The following is a 23745-nucleotide window of genomic DNA, read 5'->3' as shown; positions in this document are numbered from 1 at the left end:
AAAAAGTTGTTTTATCTGGTTTATCAGGTCGAGATACAATGCAAATATTTGGTTTTGTTCTAACTGAAAAGGCATATCAAATGGCTATCCTGATCAATCAGTGACGATGAGATGCATTAATTAGGTTCACGTTCTTGCATGTGATGAGTACAACAATGAATTGACTACATCAAACCAAAATTTGGTAGTAATGAGCCTCGTATGGATGTTCCCTTTCATATTTGTCGGTAAACAGCGCCATGCATTGTCATCAGCCGCAACAAACGGGCACATCCTTTACTTTTTGCTTTAAACTAAGTTCTCTAAATTATATTGTAAAGTATTAACATAATTAACTGTTAACAAATTAATTGTTAGACATAATTAATTAAAATATTTTCACTTAAATTTGCATTCATGTGATTTTTGATTTTCCTAATACTATATTATATATTAGATAACCCGGTGAACTTCGTAACACCTACATCTACCTCTAATGCAGGTAGGTGTGTTATCAGGTCTGATGGCTGTCAGATGGCATCTGATAAAATGAAATTTTGAAAATTTTTGCTATATTGTTGTTCTAATGACGAAACGTTCGCAGTTCTTTGGTAATAGTTCGCTTCAATGATGGATTGTGATGAGCTGTGTTAGCTTAATAATTTCAGCATTCGGATTGCCGTACATTATTGACTCATGATTGTTATTTACCCTATTATAACTTATTTGCTGGCACCATAATCTATTTCCGGATCCTAGATCCTAATGAAGTAGCAGTAGAAACAAATGAATTTGAAAATATTTTTCAGAACAACTAGTCTTCTATGATTTGCCTATGTTAGATTCCGAAAATCTATGTCTGTGCTAGGGAAGCCAGATCATTTGTGGTTGATATTAGCACAATTTGATTGGAACACTAACCAAAAAATGTGGAAGAGTAAGTTATAATTTGAAAATTATTTAATATTGCAAAAAGAGAGAAAGAAAAGTCATGAGAAATAAGATGTTTACTTTAATTAAAGACATTTTTTAGAAAGAACCTTATAAATGATACAGTGTAGATTAAATAACAGAAGAATGTGGTCACTGAGCAATATCGAATTGATATGGAGGTGGCAAAGAATTATTATAACGGACATGCTGCTCCAGATGGATATACAATGAAAAAATCTTTAGAGATGTCGAATTAAGCGTTATCTACAATAACACCTGCGGTTTGCATAAGCTCCATAAGACACACAGGCAGAGAAATTGTCAAATAGTGGAGTTGATAACAAGTATTCGATAGACTAGAAATTGATAATTTAGTAGTCAAACTTGGAGTGATTCTGATAGTGGGAGTAACGGTGACTGAGTGATAAGAACGTAAATTGCTGAAGAAGAGTATATAACTAGTATACGATAATTGTAGAAAAGTGTATTATGTGTAATATATAAGTATGTAGATAAATATAACATAGAATATTTCAGAATATGTAGGAGCATTTTGTTAGAATATATGAGGAGAGAATGGATATTAAATTTTTTCATGAGATATGCCAAATATATTTGGAAGAATGCTGTAATTAAATGACAGTACACACAGGAAATTTGTACAGCTTTACAAGAAAAATGTACATAGATAAATATAAGTATAAAAAAGTACTAAACGTAGAAAGGTCTACAATGAAATTACATTGTTAATTAAATGAACTAGGGAACACTACGACATAAAAAGGCGCCTTAAATTCTACTTCTTAGGGAACCTGGAAAAGAATTCAATATAAATATAATAAAACAACCCTACATTACAAACTATTTTAGATGTATAATGTATTGATGTGTTCTTCGTTAACATATACATTTATTGACAGCAGAATTTTATTATATGCCAAAGCCAAACTAAACTAAAAGTCAAAGTTGATGCGGCAACATTGCGACGTTGTGACGTCACACATTTTGATTACAAGGGTTCACTGTAGTTTCGAACGGATCATATGTTATGAAACAGGTAAATATTATAATTTTTTTTTCGTTTTAAGATTATTTTAATTGAAAGGAAATAAATGGTGTCCGACAATACCGTCCGTTTCATCATATTATAATGCACACGAGATATTTACAGCTCATCATTCCTCGAATCATTCCCGCTATATACTATATAATTCCTTTTCTGGCTGTTAATTATATTTAATAATTTTATTCTAATAAAAACCAAATTAGCAACAATTTTATAAATACTCTCCAGATAATATAAAAAATGTGCTTTAATTAAAATGCAATTAACAATTCCATTTTGGAAAGATGCTCCTGAAAGAATCATTAAAATTCATTTTACGATTCACTGAGATTACCTTAATACCATAATTTGTTCCGGGAACTTTTCAATTTTTATATTTATTCCGATATTTTTTCACAACTTTTATGACAACCAAATCCAGATTTAGTATTTTCTTAATATTTGTGAATATCTAGACTAAAATATTGCAATTTATCCACACCTAATAATTGATTATTTTCTATTAGATTTTCTATTTTTATGTAGTTTCGGTATAGAGATCAGCCCTCAGGAGCCAAATTTACGTCATCTTATAAAGCTGATATATTTCTGTAAAAATAGGGGGTAGAAAACGTTTTACACTGTTACAGTCACAAATATAAAGTACATGCCCTGCTAGATTCGAATCTGCGACTATCGCAACTGCGAAAGGGTAATCCAATCTTCTTAATAATTGCGATTGCAAAGCCGGCTCTATTAAATTGTTTATATAAATAATTCGTTTGAGAACAGAAACTTCTAATAAGCACCATTTCTGTTCTATTAAGATTTTGAATGTATTAAATATTACCCTATTATATATGCCACAAGAACAATGTTTCAATGTATTCGAAAATAGTAGATTTAAAACTCTGATTCGAAATTTTATTCTTTCAGAAAATTTTTCACGGACTGAAAGGAGTACTTGAAATATCAGTTCACAGTTCACTGGAGCATACATAACGCAGTTTGTTCCGGTTCCTTAATATTTTAAAAATTTATTCATGTATATTTTCATCAGGTTTAGAGTAGGAATGTATGCAAATTAAAAATGTCTGACACTTTAGTGCCAGTGATTTTTAATGAAATTAATTTTAAACGGTTTGACTTTTTTATGATAGCAAGATTGTATATTTTAATGTTTAAAGAACGGAGAGTTAACTAAATAAGCAAAATGCTAAAGATTATGTTAAATAGGTATATATAGGTATAGGTTATGTAGATTACGTATATAAATAATATTTAATACATAGAAAAAATAATATTCTAGCAATTAATTTTGTTAAAATTGTTAATGTGCGTTTGCAATATATGCCTTATGTATGTTTTCTGAATTTTCTTTTTATATTTCCGAGTTTTTCAAATCAAGGTACGGTATAAAGTATTTTTTCGGCATGATAACCACATACTGATGCAATCGCTGCAAGCTAATTTGAATAATAAAGACTTCATACGAAATAGACAAAATTAATTTGCATTTCGATAAACTATTAACATTAAGTATTACAAAAACAATTTGAAAAATATATTTTACAATTACGACTCTCAAGTCTTATTATTATGGCATTATTTTGAGTTCAAACGTGATTTGAAAATGCTCACTAAGAGAACATTTTAATAGTACTATGTAGTAATATTTATTTAATATTCTTCTTCAAATCTAGATCTAAGGTAGCAGACTTCAACTTTGATAGCGCTTGAGGATGCAAATCCACTGGATAATACTGATGCCAAAAATTTCATTAATTCTCTCGTCTCATTTATTTGGATTATCTACGGTATGACATTCACCAGCAGGGTGTAGCAGGACAGTATTTACTAAATCTCCTTACTAAATAAGATTGATACTCTCTGTTCAGCGCTTCTATATTTTCAAGTATGTCTTTTTGGGCTAACTTTCGGTAATTAGAGAAATATGAAATCAACGTACTCTTCAGTAGCGTTCATTTTAGTTCGTAGATAGATATTTAGATAGTAGTTTTTTCAGTATAATTTATTCTATTTTACCGTAGTTTTCATCGACTTTTGACATGGTTAACAAAACTTATTTCAATAAAATCACGATTTCAAAATAAATATCAGGTTGTCATCAATATAGGTATCAAAATTTTCTTGTAGGGTTTAGAAAAACTGGAATATTACCTCATTTATATGTCAAGTCCAGAATTTATTGAATGATCTGTTACTCAATATTCTTTTTACATTTTTAATTTAGCTATTCTATCTCTGAAGTACTGATCCAAAACCTTATTGAAATACAATTAAGTGCATTACTTTTTAAATTTGAGAACAATTAGTCGATATGATGGATAAGGTAGATGTTCTAGCAACTCGTATTTCGACTCAATAATATAATCGATAATTCAGCTAACACTAACTAAGTGTGAAATAGTTATTCGTGAAAGAAGATCTAGTATTTCAAAATACTTATCTGTAAAAAATGTCTATTTTTATTAATTTGTTCTTATTGTTTTGAAACTTTACTCCAATATTGAATTCGATAATATATACGTTATTCAATGTAAACGGTCCAAAAACAAAAATATTTAAGTTACTTTGCCAACTAATTTGTTTTATGGAATGAAGTGGCAACGTATTGAACAATGATATAAAATAATATTATGGGTCCATATCTATTCTAACGTAAACTAAATCAGTTAGTTTAGACATTTTGCTTTTTAAATCATTCAGTCTTAACATAAAGGAGCTGTTCCGTCCCTTCGAATACAGTCTTCGTAGCCAGAAACGTATCAACCGCGTGACATAAAACTCCATCAAGAAACGACCAAAGTCGTCCTTGTTCCGCTTGGACAATCCGCTTCCATTCCTTCCTAGAAATCACGCATACCATGAATAAAGGTTAATAAAGCTGATGATTATATTATCAGCGTTATGACAAAGATGTGCTTTTTTGCTACCATTCGAAATTAAATATTAATGAATAGTTTTCTATATAACACTAGGAAGTACATATTGTAGAATAATTACATGGGTTATGAAAATGCGCCTCTGGCTGCAACATGTTTAAAACGCTTAGACGCTTACACGCGGTTTCATTGTTACATACAATTTATGTGGAATGAAAATTTGTTTGGAACTTTTGCATTTTTTTAAGAGGTGAAAGTGCAAAGCGTTAACACAAACGTCTATTAAACACATTACTAACTAAACCTAACCAAATTTTTAAATTCAACATTACAATTATGTTGTTCTTAATATTATTAAATGTTTCACTGTAAACTGGAGCTGATCATATAATACTCAATTAATTCCAATCAACTGTTTTCAGAACCTTACATACCATAGAAACGATCGAAATGCACAAAAAATGATTACCACAAGAATAGACTGAAAATGTAACGCCAAGTTATGTGAATATGGGGGTTTCGTTGGTTGCCGGCATACAGTAATAGAGAGAAAACTCCATAGGGGTCTCTGGAGAAAAATTTTGATTTGCTTAACCTCCAGATGGGGTTATATCGGACATTCAAGTAATTTGACTGGTCAATTTAAATCTCTATTATATAACCTGTAAGATGGATTAACATTTTATTTATTAAAAGCCCATCAGCCTCGTGGGCTACTTAGGACCTATGCACTATATACATTGTCGAGAGTCCTGGGAAGAAATCTTCGCCTCACAAAGTAGACTGTCAATTGTATCGAATGCTCCTAGAGCAATCCTTAGTACTGTGTTCTGAATTGAATTTAATTTCTTTATTTATGATGGGGGCGCAGAAATGAAACACTGGCAACCATAGTACAGCTTACTCAACGTAAGTGCCCTATAGATGTTCAGAAGAGTGGTTCTATGAGCACCCCAATGAAAGTTGGCGAGGGATCTAATTAGGCTAATATCAGTCAGGCATCTGTTTTTTTGTATGTTTCATGTGTAGAGGCCAGCTGAGACGTGAGTTGAATATAATTTCCAGGAACTTATGCTCAGGTTTGTTATTTATATCAATGCCATCAATAAAAAAAGCTGCCATTCGGGGACAATTCCTTATTCTTCAGTAGTGCACGCTATTCGATTTATCAGGTGAGAATCGAAGGCCATTTGTTTTTGCCTAAGAAGGGAGAGTATCGAGGCATTTTTTCAGAATTTCGTGACATCTTTTGTGATCCTGATGAGCATGATAAATGACAATCGACGAAAAATTGTGCTTTAATTTGCCCAGGTATATGTTCTCTGGTATTGGCTCCAACCCGGAAAGTACGATCCCTTGGGAAATATAAAACAAATTGATAACCATTACCACCTATCTTCTTATAATTCGTTCAGAATTTTGGATGTCTTGATGGAGTCAAATGCATTTTCTAGGTTTAAAAAAACCGCTGTAGTATGCTGCTTGTTATTGAGAATCTTAAATATATCGCTTTCAAATCCCACTAAGTGATCCAAAATGGAGAAAATATTGACGAAGGCTAGTCGATGTTCACTCAACAGACTATGTTTTTGAATGATATAAGAAAGTATATTATTAATTATGCTTTCCATTAGCTTACACAGGTGACTTGTTAGCGCTATTGGCCTGTCCCATCCACCGAATGTCTGGGTATACCTGATTTGTGTATCGGGATCACACTGAAAACTCCAACATAGTATGTAGCTGTCCATTGTTCGATATGATGTTGTATATGTTCAAGAGATACAGCTTTTGAACTTCACCAAAGTTTTTAAAGTATATTCATCTAATACCATCTAGGCCAGGATAGGTGTCTCTAGCTTTATATACTGCTTAAAAGACCTCATCGTATATAATAGGATCATCCAAGCAATCATAAATGTTACTAGCTTTCAGAGTGTTCTCCATAATTTTATCATCGTGATGTTTTGTAAAAAGAGTATGATACGGTTTACCAAACAGTTCTGCTAGTTCCAGTTGGTCTTCTATATAGCGTGTCCTTTAAACGATCATTGGTAGTTTAGATATTGGTAATCCCTTTAGTTTTCGAACGCTCATCCATATATCCTGAGTTGAGGTTTGGGGATTTAAATTGTTAGTGAATTCCATCCAGCTTTTAGCTTTTGATTCCCTGACATTTTTTCCTGGTTGAAGCCTTCAGCATCTTATATTCTATAAAATAGGTGATGGATGATTTTTGAATCGGTTGAGTGCCCACCTTCTATGTTCGTGTGACGGCTCTAATGACAGATTTAGTGAATTCTTCCACTATAGAATTTATATCCATATTAAGAGAATGTAGTGTGATGAGCCGCCTATATTTATCCCTACAATATTGCGCAGATCTACCCTTGTTGATTCAATAGTAGGGTATGTGAAACCTTCTAATACAGTGAGTGTGGGATAGTGGTCACTGTCATGTAATGTAGCCAATGTTGTCCAAAATATGCAGCCCATTAAGGTTGCCGAACAAAGCAATAAATCAATGCAAGAGCGGCTTCCAGTCGCCGAAGAGATGAAGATGGGCGATCTGTCATTCAATATGTGGAGTCGAAAAATTGTTTATTAGGTCCATTATTATTCGACCTCTTTCACTGTAGTAATGTGATCCATATTTAGGCGTATGGGCGTTAAAGTCTCCCACAATCAAAACCGGTTGAGATAGCTGAGTCAACAACTCTTCCAGTTCCTTTTCAGTCACCACTGCCGAAAGGGCAAAATATAAATTACAAATTGTAACGCATCTACCTGTGAGATATATTTTTATGGCTACTGCTTCCAGGTTTGTAATTTAATCGACTTCTTCATAGATTAAAATCTGTTTAACCAATATAGCTACTACCCCTGATGATCTGTTTATATTGGCTCTTTCTTTTCTGATTGCATGAAAACCTCTAAACTGAAGGAAGTCCTCTTTTCTTAGAAAGATTAATTTCTTGGAGAGCTAGGACTGACGATTTATGAAGACCTGCTATCAACTTTAGTTCACTAGATTTGGATTTGAAACCGTTCAGGTTCCATTGTATTATTTTATACTGCATGGCTTTTATCAAAAACTGTTTAAGTCCATATCACCCCCAGCTAAGTATTTTGAGCCACCCGTATGGCGGCTATTAGAATGGCCAATATTGATATTCTTACTGAATGGTGAAGGGGTCGAGAACGATGAAAAAAGCTCGGAGTTGAATCTCTGAAAAAAATATCAGAATACAATAAGCTGAATAATTTAATATGTCAATGAAATATTAGTTCAGTTAGTGACAAAGAACTAAATGTAAGACAAATAAACGATACTGATTAATGATACAATAAATGAACACAACTTAGAATGCTTGACCAAAGGTGGCATAATATTAACATTAAATAAAATGGTAATATATCAGTGACTAACATATGTGCCATTTAAACAATAAAACTTTTTATTTTGGTAAAATAAATGTAAACGATATACAGAATAGAATTTAAAAATCAAATAAATTTCAGTTTTATTTATTTATTTAGTTTCCATTTGGCCACATAAATAACCTTACTGCCACTTAGGTAATGAACTATGTTAGTATTGCTCCACAAAGCAGTTAACTGATTTTTTAAACGTTTCCGCTACACATTTATTTCTTACGGACGAGAGCTTTCAGTGGTTTAGCTTCAGCTTAATTTCCGGTTTATGTATACCGAATACCTTTTTAAATTGAAATTCTTCTACTGGTATTTCCCGCATATTTCAGGATGTACTTTTTGAATATTTCGCTGTATTCTCTCTGGAATATACATTATAAATTACATACTATTCAGAGTAAACAATAATTTAATTAATTTTAATTGGCTTATTTTTGAATCTATTGTATTTAATGATTATAATAATGCATTAAAATATGTAAGATCCTCGATTAAGACACAGTTCTATCTGTGTAACATATAATTTTTTATAGAATATTTGATTAAACATCACATTAAGTTTGATTACATTATACAAGTTTTGATTTAAACTAATTACAGCATATAAAATTGTAACAAAAAATATTACAATGAAAAGTGATGTAATCCTTTCACAACACCGTTCATCAGGTGTGCTGGATACTTATTCTTATTAATTAATAATTAATTAATTTCTAATTTATTAATATTCTAATCTAATACTTAGATAATTAATACTATTACTGATTATATTATAATTATATTATAAGATTATGATTATATTATAAGATACTATTATATTTTATTTAGATAATCTTATTATTAATTATGGCAAAATATAATAAACATAATAATAATGATCTTAAAAATAAAATACAACAAAAATAAATAGCCTCTTATTATTTCATATCATATATCATATTTTATATTCAATACCATCAGAAATAGACAATGGCATTCAGACAATCATTGACTTGGTATTGTAAGGTTCATTCGAAAAAATTTTAGCCAAACGATAAATAGATTGTTAGATATACGGAGAAATTGGACTTGGAACTGAATTATACTACGTAGCACTTTCAATCAGCTGTCTAATCCATTTATTCATAAGTATGTTGTATTAATATTTAAAATACACAATGCGAGATTTGGCCACATCCATCATACGCTTCAGATATTTGTTCATGCGATTATTATGTAGTTTTGTATTTATTTAACCTTTTGACGATTATAACGTTGAATTACGATTAAAATTTATTCTTATAATTACTGTTTTATTCAATTTCTTTTAAACTCTGCCCGAACTCTGGTAAACTATGTTAAAACGTTTTTTAAGTATCTTCGGAATTATTGACGATCTAGCTAGCCAATTTGGTTTTCTATTAAAAATATATTTGATCCCGTGACTAATAAATTAGTGATCTGGTAGGAATAATACTACTGTCCCTGCCACATTTTATTTTTATTAAAACTTAAAATACTCTTTTCACATTGTGATATAACTTAATACAAATTTTATTAATCTATAATCCTCAAATGCTTCTAGAATAAAAAAAAACTATGCCCACCTCATTGGAATGTGTATTCATAATACGGATGTTGGCCACAGAAAAATATATCCAATAATTATTTATTTTTAAATATATCGATATTTATAACAGCTGTGAAAAGGATCGAAATATAATCGCGTTAGCAGCATATCGGAGAAACAATATTGATATTTCTTTGAAATTTATTGATATCTATAATAGCTAGGAAAAATATAGATAATAAGCTTTTAAATTTAAGTACCATAAACTAGATTACAATTGAATACCAAAATTCTCTGAACTTACTAGCCCTTTATCGTTTGAAATTATTATTTTTTAAAAATTATTTAATTAATACATTGTTACTAATCGTTTCCGTCTAACCTACAATTTGTCTTTATGCTAATTTAAATCTAGGTTATAACTAGGACCCATCGGCCCTAACTCAGTCTCTGGTGAAATAATGTTTATACATGTCATTGCTGAATTTATTAATATATGCACCTCACTACACAACACTACATAAGGTTTGATTCTTTTGAGTCTGTGTCCTGTTCTGGTGGTATCCAAAAGTTGCAATATTTCAATATTTGTGTGAGAATGGCGTCTTTCCTCATACCCCCTTGCAATTCTCTTGATTTCTTTATTGACTGTGGGTATTTGAAGGTCTCGACGTAGATAATCAGTCTTATAGTATTTGGGTGCACCCACAATACCTCTCAGGACTTTCTTGATTTTTTTTATCGTGATTTTCTTCCAATTAGCCAGTACATTTTCCTATATTTCAATTCCAGTTCTTTTCTTTTCTACTTTATATATGTTCCTTCCAGAGAAGTTTTGCATCGAGATTCATTCCAAGATATTTAGCGTTGTTGCTATATGGGATGGTAGTGTTATTTAATGTTATTGGTGTTTGTACGGTCTGTTTATAGGTGAACTGCACATCTACAGATTTATTTTCATTAATTTTTATTTTCCAAGCTTGCGTCCAATTATTTATATTGTCACTTGCCTGTTATAATTTTCGTGAGGCTTCTGCACTATTGTCTCCCACAGCCATCGATATATTTTCCATGAGTTTTTCAAAAACCTTAGATATTACTGGCAGCAGTAATATAGGTCTATAGGATTTTATTTCGTTTGGTGACTTCCCAGGTTTTCGGATCATTATAATTTCCGCCATCTTTCAAATGTCTGGGACATGTTTTGATCTAAATTCTGTGTTGATCTGTGCTGTGTGATCAAGTTGGTGAGATTTATAATTCCCTTTATTGGTAGTTTTTTCAGTAATTATCCTCTTATTAAATCGTAGCCTCGTGATTTCCTGGGGTTAGTGTCAGTTTTAATAACTTATTCTGTTATCATCTTATCATCTGTTAAATTCCTGAGATAGTCATTTATGGTTTTGTTCTTTATTTGCAATATTTCTCTTTTCAATCTTTGGATTATATTGTTTAAGCTATTTTTATTTTCAGATGTTCTATTTTGTTGCCATTTTTTTCATAATTTACGTTTTTCAGCTACCATTTCCTTCACTTCTTTTGGATAATTAATTCTTTTAGTTGTACTTTTAATTCCTGGAGTATTAGTCCAAGCAGCTTTTTGAATATCTACTACGAATTTTTCTGCTTCAAGATTTAATTGTTCAGTTGTCTTGAGGGGTACATTTAGTTGAATTCGTTTGTTCAATTCTTCAGCAAATCCTTCCCAGTCTGTTCTTTTGTTTGTTAACTTTGGGTTTCTTTCTTTTCTTATTATATTTTCGCTCCACGTCAGAATCACTGGCGTATGATCTGAACTTAGCTCAACATTCTCTTCGACTTTTATATAGTTGGATGTTATGTTTCTTACTATGAAGAAATCTAACAGGTCTGCGGTTTTTTCTTGATCAGTACAGTAGCAGCTTTATGCAGTTCTTTTCCTTTAGTTTTTGTCACTCTGGATCCCCATCTTAGTTATTATTATATAATATATATTATATATATATATATATAATATATATATATATATATATATATATATATATATATATACATATATATTACATCTATTGTTACTGCTGTTACTTGATTTTCTGCTATACTGAGCCAGGTTTCTTGATGGTGGGAAAAGCTATTTTTTATTATTATTGCACTTCCTCCTCTTGCGGTGTTAGCTGGGTGTATGGTATGATAGAATGTATATCCTCTAAATTTTATAAAGGATTCTTTTGTTAAATGGGTTTCTTATATTAGGCAAATATCTATTTTTTGCATATCTAGGAATACTTGTAGGGTAGCGTGATGTTGCTGGATTCCATTAGCATTCCAAATTGCTACTCGGATATCTTTATTTGCCATTTCGGGTTTTTGGGGTCACAGGCCTAATATTCTTCATTTTTAGTTTTTCAGTTTCATCAGTTTTTCTTGTCTGTCCAGATTTCCTATTAGTTTAAGTAGCAATTCGTTGGTGATTATCTTCCTTGCTGTCTCTTTGGTTACTTTGACTGATACTTTCGGCATAAGTCATTTCACCATTAATGTTGTTATATTTTTTCGATTGATTCTTTTCACTTATTGTTTCTTGAGATTTAACTTGAACTACTTTATTTCTCCTCTCTTGTAGTGTTTTAGCAACTACATTTCCTCTATAACTTGCCGAACGGGCTTCATTGCAGTTTGCACATTTCGGTTTAGCTTCTTTGGGTCTTCTGTACAACACTCTGTAGTGATATGTTTACCTGAACATTTTACACATCTAGGTTCTCTTCTGCAGAATTTCTGTGTGTGTCCATGCAATTGGCATCTTTTGCATTGTGGTATTATGTTCGATTTTTTTAGAGGTTCGGTTTTTATTTCGATCCCTAAAATTCTTTTAATACCAAAAATGGTTTTTGTGTCCGTATAATGTTCAAAGGGTAACATAAAAAGAGGTAATGGCTTGTTGTGGACTAAAATTTCTTCTTCGTTATTTTTGGTCTTTTCTTTTTTTTAATATTTGTCGCATTTAAGCATTTAAGACTATTTGGGTTTAGTTCTGCGATAATTTTTTCACATTTAGCTGTTTTTGGATGCCCTCTTGTCATAACTTCGATGTCTCTGGTTTGTTTGTCTTCATAAGAGTGCCATTGCAGTTTCAGAAACTCTAAACAATCTATTATTTTTGTGAATGTTGTACAGCATTCGGCATTCAGTTTTATTTGTCTATTGTTTACTACCGTTGCTTTGAATACTATATAGTTGGACCTCGGTGTTTCGTATAGCAAGTCAAAGTCGGTAACATTACTTACGATAATTGGGGGTGGCCTGGGCATTCTAATTTCTTTATTTTGTTCATTATGTAGTTTTATTTTAATTTGCTGTGGTGAAGATCCTAGAGAATTATTTGTTTGAAATTATGATGATTATATCTTTGAAAAAATATAGAAAATTGTCGAGCAAAAAATTTATATATACAATATATTTTAAACATAGTTAAATAAAAAGATCTATATTTTTAATAGACTATTAAAATTAATACTGAAAAACTCTTACGCTTACTTAGTATATATATTATTTTATTATTTATATAATATTTTTCTAAAAATATCGGTTTAATAAAATATGAATATTTTTTCGGTATCGCTAATTCAGAAAAACCTTTACTCTACTGAAATGTAATACATTTATACATGTTTATATTATTTTAAATAATTAACTACGTCGTAATTAAGAAATTTAATTACTATAAACATCCTACAAAAAACGCTTTAACCTTCTTCTTCGGTATAATATTAATCAAGATGCCTTAACAACATACCGCATCAATTTGTCTTGTTATTTGACTGACAAGGCTGAAATGGATTTTCAGATGTATAAAATTACAAAAATAATTTTTCGTCAGTGGAAACACAATCTATGAGGAAGCTTTTAAATCCTTTAATTACTTGTTTGTTCGTACGCTGTTTATCTGCGAAATTCTATAATAAGGTATTTTAGAGAACCTCTTCGTTTGCGCGTATTCCTTTTGCTGGCGGTTTAATTTGATTCGGCCAACAAAACGAGCCGGAAAGGGAAACATTGAAAGAGAAAAGCGGGAACGAGAGAAAAACATTTAATTTCGACTTAAAAACTTGGCAATTTTAATTTCAAAAGATCGGAACCGTAGTTAAGGCTTAATTTTCGAAGTTAACGTTTGCTGTACAAACATTTTTGTCCGATACGTAATTAATTGGTCATTCTCAATCAATAAACTACCAAATTAAGGACACAGCAATATTTTATATTTCTTTAATAGCGACTGATTAAATGAGGCTAACAGTGACGTTAATATTTTTTTCAGAGATATATCGATAGATGTAAATGAGAGTATCGAAAATAATGATTTTCGAAGGAAAATATCGAACATTTTTGAAATATCTTCCCCCAAATATGAAGCGAATTTTGCGTAGTTTCGTCTCGACATTATTTGTTCACCGATTTATCGATATTATTTTGAAATTATCGAATTCTATATATAAATAAATATCCATATTCTTACCCGCGGCCGACATCCCTAATTCTGATTATTTTTTATAACGTCGGGATTTCAGGATTGTCAAGTCTATGACAGGTAATAAAATAATGAAATATCGGAGCATAATACAATAATCAGATTTTTATTGACCTTCCCTCAAAAAATATAATTGAACGCACTTAAAACTATGAGTAAAAAGTACAAAACCTTCAAGAGACTTCAACAAATAGAATAAAATTCAGCAAAATGGAGCTAAAACCTCTAAAGACAAACAAAACACAACGCAACTTTAAACTTCCAAATCAATAATCGACTCAGTTACATTCAACTGCCCAAAATAAAGTTATTCTTCTTCAGAAACGAATTAATACCAACTATTAAGTTAAAATAATCAAATTATATAAGAATGCGAGTAATTCAATTTTGATAAATTAAACTCTGTAACAGTGTAAATAACTTGACTAATTTGTCTTAACTTCATGGTAACCGCCACAATAACGGCCTTCGACAGACTGAACTTCATTTTCATAACATTCATGTATTCATGTTTTTAGTCCTTTCACGGGATATAGTGTGTGTTACATTTTACAGTGCATTTTAGTTTACAGTAATATTTTGAAAAATAAAAATAATATTCCAAACACATGGTAATATTTTGAAATATTGTCACTATTAATTTTAGTTGTGTTTAGTTATATTAGTAAAATTTTCTCTAAGTTTCTGTTAATTTTAACATAAAAAGATATTTATATTTATTTTTTCAGCATTTATTGAAAGAAAGAGCCTGCACGTCCTTGAGGACGAATAGGAAATAATGGCTCACGTATACATATTGCAGAAATAGTCCCATATTAAAGTCCCTAGGTTCAATAAAAGTACAGAAGAACATTTGGTGGATAATATACATTTAACGGACAAGGTTGGAAATACACGTGTAAATGAAAATCGAAAGCAACATAATGATTGTCTTGCAGCTAATAGATAGAGGCAATGAGAGGCACGTCACGTTCAAATATGATCCCGAATTAGACTATTCGTCCCATCAATAAGTTGTAATTGCCAATATTAAAAAAATAAAAACATTGTCATATATTTATCTACACAAATTTATCGGCCAGTTTGTGCCGCGCGTCAGGAAAAGTTTCACTTCTATCATTACATACGCCAACAGAACTATTAACCAATCGAGTTATAAAAGAGGGTAATAGTTCCACTCTCCAGAACCACCAGACCCTGAGTAAGACTAATAGCTTTACGGCTAGAGAATATTGAAAGTAATTGCTGCATATTTAGGTTACATTTTACTATTATGTTTAAATTTAACTAAAAGAGTGCGTAGAAAGAAGATATTTAATATTTTTTTAAGCTGTCGCCTGAAATATATTTGGAGCAATATTAGATATTAGATAGAGCGAGTCATGCTACAAGCCTAGTCATAAAATGCGTTGGTTGCCAGAAAGCATCACAATAAATGAGAGGTAAGAAATCTAAAATCTTGCAAGTCATTCCTCAAAGGTACATTACAAAAATCATGAAATAATCCCTAGAAGGAACAGGAGCCTGGAGCCTAAGAGTATTTTGTTTATAGCATTTTAAATACGACACCAATTACAAATACAATTTAGTACAATCTTTTATTGAAACATAAATTATCATCGTATTTATAGTTTCTATACTATTTCTTATATACTATTTGTTTACCATTACTATCTATGAGAAACCGAAACAGAATTCGACTAATCTAATTTTAAAACAATTTGTAATCTAGAATATGCGGGGGGGGGGGAGTAAGTAATAATAAACCATACTATTGACAGAAGATTTACCACAGATATTTATATACCTTTTCATATAAAATGCATGTTGAATTAAACAAAATATGACAAATTTGGGGAAAGTAAATTCGGCTTTTCCTAATAAAATGTTTAAATTCATGTCTCTAATAATACACATTCAATCAAATAATATTATAGCATCTTGATATAGTCTAGATTAAAATTACTTTTATATATGATAGCAAAATGACAAAACACATAAACAATCAGACCCAATTGATGGACTACACATCAACCATACCAACTTCCATAACTTGACAAGAACTCAGATATATTTACTTGCAATTTTGGATACGTCTACCGTGTAGTTCCGGCACTGCCTCTCCAAATCATATTTATTCCTGTTTTTGCAAAATTCCCTTAATGAAATCATCACTTAGATCACTGTTTCGCCATAATCTGCAGTGATAAAATTATGGTTTTATCAAAAAAAAAGAAAAAAAAGATAACGGATCAAACAGTTCATATATCATTATATCATATATCATTATAATTAATGTTTGAAATACATAAAAATAAATTAACTTTGGAGAACATTTGTAAACAAACCAAAATTACTATTTCACCAAACCATTATAATTATTTTCATTAGGTTTTTGAATGTTCTGTTTTCCCAATGTAATACAGCAAATATATCATTTAGTAGGTATTAAATACTGTAAAAGTACTTTTTCATTATCCCTAGCAGTATTAAAAAGTCACCCCTTTGCTTCAGGAAATCGGACTACCGCAACAATATACGGCATTAATTTATTCAGTAATCCAACCGTAATGCTTAAAAGGATTTTCAAATATATAGAATTACACATTAAATTTGCTCAAAGAAATTCCACAACAAAGCTTTAATGTTATTTAATTGTTATTTGTTTTGTAACGATGTTTTAAGATTTCCTTAGTACAAAGAGAATTTCTTATTTAAAACTAATTGGAAGGTCCGATTTTTGTTCGCATAACAGGTTATTCAATACTGAAACACGAGCTGAAATTAATTTTGTATTTTCTAATATAATATATGCTAATTGTCTTCTAATATATAAATATAACTCTTGGCATGTATACTCCCAAGGCTGTTTCTCAGTCGTTTAATTTTCTATATTGTTTTGAGGTACTTCAAATGGACTGAAATTTATAAATATTCTGCGCTGAGAAAGTCCCAAAGATTATTTGAAAATGTACATAATTGTACATACATTTTTCTAATTAAATGTGGTGGCATCATAATCGAGATTAGAACTGCAGTGTTGTCTGTTTCAGAACATATCTTATCTTAATTACCTTCATTGACCTTTAAACTTTTGAAATTAATATTAATTATGTTTTTAATTGAAAATTATTCTCAAAATATCTCGCTCTGTCACTCAATAACCCATAATCTACTGGAGCTTTGAGCTTTTAAAAATAAAAATAATCAACGTTGAAACTTAAATGCTTAAAGAGCATATTCAAAAATATAAACATGTATTATAAATAGTTTTATCTTGAAGTCGAAATGGAGGTATTGTCTATGACAAAAGTTAGCCCCCATTATAAGTGATACATATTTATTTATTTTTAATATAAATAGAATGTTTATAGAACTTCATATCTTGAATTTCATGGTACAAAAAAACAAGTAGAAAATATAGTATTAACATATTTCATTTAAGTTAGTCACCACATAAAACCCTCTGATCTACCATATAAAAGCCTTACATTTCAATTGTTAAATATGGTTAGACAATTAAAGAAATTACGGGCCAAACCTAAAAATAACCCAATGGTTGGTAAAGAAAAGAGACATAAAAGTATAATTACTTGCTTTTTCTTTAAAAATAATTATGTTAGGCGTTCAATATAGGTACTTTGAAAATGTAACTAAAAATTTTAAATTAAATCAAATACAAATATGTAATAATAAAATGATTCAATAAAAATATCTCAGGGAGTAATCTGTTATTATTATAATAACGGTCAATAATTTTAGCTGAAATAGCGTTAATTTTCGGTACAGAAATAATAGTTTCGTTTAACTAAAAATCTTAACAGTCGAACAATGAAATGAAATCATTAAATTAATAACTTTTTAATTCGCAACACAGAAACTGTTTAAGCCGATATAAAATTGTCAAATTAATTTTGCGCTGGTTGTAAGAAAACACCAAAGAAAGCTTTTAAATCATAATAATTTGTTCGTTGTCAACGGTATTTATTTTAAACTTCCACAATGAAATTCTTTAGAGGCGGTCATTGTGGGTATTTTTCCTTTGCTGGTTATTTAATCAAATTCGGAGAACAAAAGCAAAGCGAGATAAAGGAAATGTTTAGAAGATCTCTTTACTATTTTAAATATTAGGATTTACAATTAAGAAATTATCATGTTGAGTTAAAACAACTTGGCTTTTAAAACAAAATAAAATAAATAGCTTTAAATATGTCTTAAGAAATATGTTAGTAGGTTTTCAGTAGATATGATAATGAATTTCTATAGAATTGGTACTATAACATACATAATGTATGTGAAACTGACCATGAAAGATAATTTATTTTGACACGATAAACGTTCATCGTTCACATGAATTTTATATGACAGCGTGCAGGTGCAAATATGCCTTTTAAAAAGAAATATTTGAATCTTTTATGAAATTCACTTAAGTACTCAATTAAAAAATTTTTTAAGTTAATTCTAAATAGGAATCGGAAAGAAAATGATTTTTTAAAGGTTCTTAACATTGAGTAACCCCAGAATAATAGAATGGAATGCAAACACAGACTTACATAGGAAAAAACTTACAGCAGTCCGAATCCCTCATCAAAACTAAATCGTACAAGGTACACATCTTGAAAATATTAAGGCTGACTTATTACCAAATAATCGATTATTCATCATTATGTACTAAAGTTCCAAAGGCCGAATAATAACAGGCTTCCAAGTATCAAAACTTATGATGTTATATTCTTGTATAACATCTTCAGTATAAAAGTTCTAAAATGCATTTAAAAGGCAACAAAATCCTAGATTTATTATTGGAGGGTGGCTACCATGAAGAGACAAGACTTGTAAAAACTAACAATGATAAGAAGAGCTCTTTCAAGTAATGAATGTGAATTTCTTTCAGTTTTGAATCCAACGGACTCAAAAATACCTGAGTGACTAGATTTTGTTACGAGAAATATTCGTACAAGTTATATTTAAGTTAAAATATAAATCAAAAATCCTCCACATGTCCTCCTTTGCCTTGCAAAAACATTATGCAAACGTAAAATAAGATTATTTAATAAAAATTATTAAAATTGAGAATATAACAAACTTGTTTATCGAAAAAATAGAGTTACTTGGTGATTTAAAATGTCCAACAAGTTGCTTTGAGTAACAATCTTTGAATTATCCAGCATGTGTAGAATTGAAGACAGTAGTTGGGTATACAAAAAGATCTAGTATATAAAAAACTGTCCCCAAAAGCGAACAGTAATTGTAGACTGTGAATTACCTATCAAGAAGTGTTAAACATTAGTTTAAATTTTCTAAAATATATTGAAGAATGGAGTTAAAGAAAGCACGAAGCTAAACAGAGATAAAGTATTAAATATCATACTGAGATATAAATCTTTTAGATATTAAATGTAATTAATTTTTATTCAAATTGTATGCACCAATTCAGTCTGTACCTTGTGTATCACTCTAGATTCCATTACTCTAGACGCAACTGTAAAACCCATTTTAAAAGGAAACATTAAAAGGAAAATCTGGTGATGATATTATCGCTGGTATCGATATTATCAGATGGCATTCAATCTAATGCTATTGGATTGTGACTGCAATATCTATCAATTTACACATGAATTGTCCATAAAGTAAATTTGTAAGATTAGATGGTCTGAATTTAGTAGTTGTAAGGGTATAAATTTGTCCTTGCCTCTGAACAGATTTTTTTTTCATTAACCTCCTAGAAGGTCAACAATTTTCCCGTAAGCATAAGTATTATTATATGATTTCAGCTATATAATATAACTATCCTGGCATGTAGTAGATCACTTCAGTAAGTGATCTACTGTACAGCTTATAATCTAAATCTTATTCTAGATACTATTCTTACTTATTTTAAAGATTCTTACTAACTTATTTCCTATTTATAACTTATTTATAAAACTATTCTAGCTTATTCTAGAGATTATTAAATTTCACTCTAAGTGTCTATTAATCAGTTCGTATGGCAGTTTGCGTTTAAGCCTACGCACTTCACTATCATCGCGCACATTTAATTGCTTGGCGAGTGCATTGGGATGCACTAATAGTCTTTCAGAGTACTTCGCACTAACATTCCTTATCACACTCGTTATGGGTTCTATGGGGATATCACGCTGAATCAGTTTGTTGGACACGTAATATAGGTCATCGACGATGACTCGCAACACTTTATTCTGGAAACTCTGGAGGATACTATGTTAGATTTGCTAGTAATACCCTACAGTTCAATACCATAGCTCCAAATGGGCTTAAGTATTGACTTATACAGCAAAACCTTATTATCTAAAGATAATTTAGATTTATGACCTATCATTGACCTATCAGTCAATACATGTGGTTTAGCTTAAACCCAACCTGCTTGCGATGTGTAACTCTATGTTTTTTCCATGTTAAACGTCGATCGAAATACATTCCCAGATATTTAAGGTGCTTGCGGAAATTTATGATTATACGTATTGTTGTCAATTTTAATGAGTGGATTATGTTGTTGAGGTTTTTTAAATTTTCTTGTTACTTTCCAGAGAGAATAATTCGTTGCATAAGTTGGCGTTAAGTTTTCTAACTAGTTTTGAATTCCTTCATTTGGTCCTTATTTATTAGCTCTTTCAGCTCTTTTGTGGCCTTGTTGAATTTTCTTTTGTTTTCTTCTGTTCTGAATTGTTGTTTTCCAGGTTTTTCGCAGTTTTCCCTTTTCGGCAATTTTTTGTCTAATTATAGGTGAAATATAATTAAACTTTTGATATGTCACGTTATTAAGTGTTGCGTACCATATGGCCTCTTGTGTAGATTTAGTTATATATTTTACTGCTATTTCTGTATCTCTTTCTGTTTTGAGAGGTACATTAAGAGATATTAAGCTGTCTAATTTATCTCTGAAGAATGGTCAGTTGGTTTTGGTTTTATGCAAAGAAGGTGGCTTTGTTTTGTTGAGAATATTTGAGTTCACTGTTATAATAACAGGTGAGTGATCAGAAGGTATATCGAAGTATGATTCAGCTTTGCACGTTTTGGTGTCAATATTTTTTGTAACACAAAAGTTTATGGTATCGCGAATTTTATTTCTATCTAACGGCCAATGCTCACCACTAGAGATATGCTGTAAGTTATTTGCCTTCATTGCTTTGACCAATTCTGTGCCTTTTGCTGTTATTAATCTCGAATCTCACATTACATGTTTTGCATTATAGTTTCATCCGGCAATTAATCTATTACTCAGCGTGTTAAAGAAACCGTGGTATTGTTCTGCCTTGTTGTGTTTAGGTGGACAATAGATTGCACTCATCGTTAATGGCGCGTGCACTTCTTCAATGGTCACACTGTAGCTTAATTTCTCTCATTCACAGTGTTTTATGTTTTCACGAATAATTATAGATGTTCCTCCATGTGCTTTATCATCTGGATGTTTTGTGTTTGAACATTTTAAGCTCCCTGGAATGTTGCTGGAGTCCATTAGCATTCCAGACAGCTATTTTGTATTTGCTGTAATGGCTATCAGTCATTAGGCTAGCTTGGTAACGACGATGGTGAGTAAATTCACCATTGTACTCGTTTGTTCCATAAGTTTACCCATCATTTCCTCTAATTTACTAATAATACTTACAGGGTCAGTGGTGATTGGCGTTGTCTGCATGTTAGGTTGGGCTGACTGTTGGTTACAGCGTGTGCGTATGATATATGAGGGTGTTGTATCGGCGCTTTAGGTGACTTAAATGGTATGGGCCGTTTTGGTGGCTGTGAGTTTCTTTTTCGCTCAGTGTTAGATAAAATTTTTGTTGCAACGCTTTATGGACTAGGCATACTCTATAATTTGCAGGATGGTTACCGTCACAGTTGACGCATTTTACTTTATCGTCAAGTGTTTTGCGCGTGCAATCATTGGTCGCATGCTCTTCTGCGCTTTTCATACTTGTGTATGGTGGCTCACATTTTTCATATTTTAATGATATTGTGGCCCAAGTACTTAATCTCGTAAACATTTGTATTATTTTATTTTGGCTTCAAATCAATATAAAACATTGGCAGTGGTCTCTTTGTTGCATGGTGTGTATTATTATGTATATTGACAACTTTGTGGCCTTGTTCAGCTAGGGCTGTTTTAATTGAATTCGAATCGGTGGGGTGATGGAGTCTTTTTTTAACAAATTTAAAAGTTTTCTCGAACTTTGGTGGAAACGCATGGCACTATTTTGAGCAACTCATGCAGATGTTTAACAAACCCTACCTTATATATTGTTATTGGGGGTGGCCTGGGAATTGCTTTCGACTGGTTTTCTTTGTAGTTCTGGTTTTCTTCTGTCTCTTCTGTCAGGGCACTGAAACTGTTGTATGTTTGGATAGGTTTGTGAAGCCAGTAGTCGCTGATTTTCGTCCGTTTTCGGACGACTTGTTCTTCGGGGCTTCCCAAACGTTTTTTGTTAGAAACAATGTTCCATTCGTGCATTTGTGGGGCTACAAATATTTTCAGTTGATCGTTATTTCAAATAGCAGGTGATTCAAATGATAAATCGACAGAAGATATTATGGATTAGCCTTTACGTATTGAAATTAACCGTACAGATCACTAAATAGTTACTAAATGTTTAATTTAATTTTTTTTACGCGCGTTTAGTTTTGCTCGCTCGATTTACCGTTCCGAAAATAAGAAGGTAGAGCCTTGCTTGTAAAAAATAAATTTTAAATTTCACGTTCAACAGTTCACGTTTTAAATCACGTTCTCACCTCTGAATGGTTGGGACTAGGTTTTCGCCTTTTATGCGCGACACTTTTATGACACCAACAGACAACAGACCGTTCTGAAAGGTACGTCTGCACTCCGCGGTGGTTTGAATAGAACTATTAATCAGAAATTGATAATAGACGTATTAATTATGTTACGTTCGAGGGTGAGTGGAAATGAAATGGAAAATCTTAGAATGAAATAAGTTCATGCACGTCAAACACAATAGCGACCACAACAAAATTAAATTGGGCGGTTCCATAGATGTAGTGCTCCTCTAATCCAGGAACCGAGAAGCATTCCCCTTCGATCCGAAAATGGATTTCGGTAGCAACAAATTCGTTATAATTAGGAAAATGACAATCGTAATGCATTAAAAAAACAGCGGTGAATCCGCTGGTTTATGTTGCGCTGATGAAAAATTAAAATTGCCAAAACTAAGTAGTTTTAGTTTATCGTTTTTTAACTAACTTTTATGTGATTAAAACCTTTTTCTATATATATAAATATATATATATATATATATATATATATATATATATATATATATATATATATATATATATATATATATCATGTATATATGTCGTAAAAAACCAAAACAAAAAATACATAAAAAATTACTGTTTGAAATGCGTAAGATAGAAAGCA

At 31.0% G+C, this 23745-nt stretch overlaps 1 protein-coding gene across 3 annotated transcripts in view; it reads right to left on the bottom strand.

The window, feature by feature from the left end:
- The window catches only part of LOC143194144 (uncharacterized), a 626523-nt gene that overhangs the window by 300955 nt on the left and 301823 nt on the right, over positions 1-23745 (bottom strand). The gene's annotated exons all lie outside the window — the stretch shown is intronic.

The sequence above is a fragment of the Rhynchophorus ferrugineus genome, unplaced genomic scaffold (assembly GCF_030347505.1).
Source record: "Rhynchophorus ferrugineus isolate W39M unplaced genomic scaffold, kcgeb_rfMv2 rfM3, whole genome shotgun sequence".
In the NCBI taxonomy this organism is placed as follows: Eukaryota; Metazoa; Arthropoda; class Insecta; order Coleoptera; family Curculionidae; genus Rhynchophorus; species Rhynchophorus ferrugineus.
This window is presented reverse-complemented; position numbering and strand designations above follow the sequence as displayed.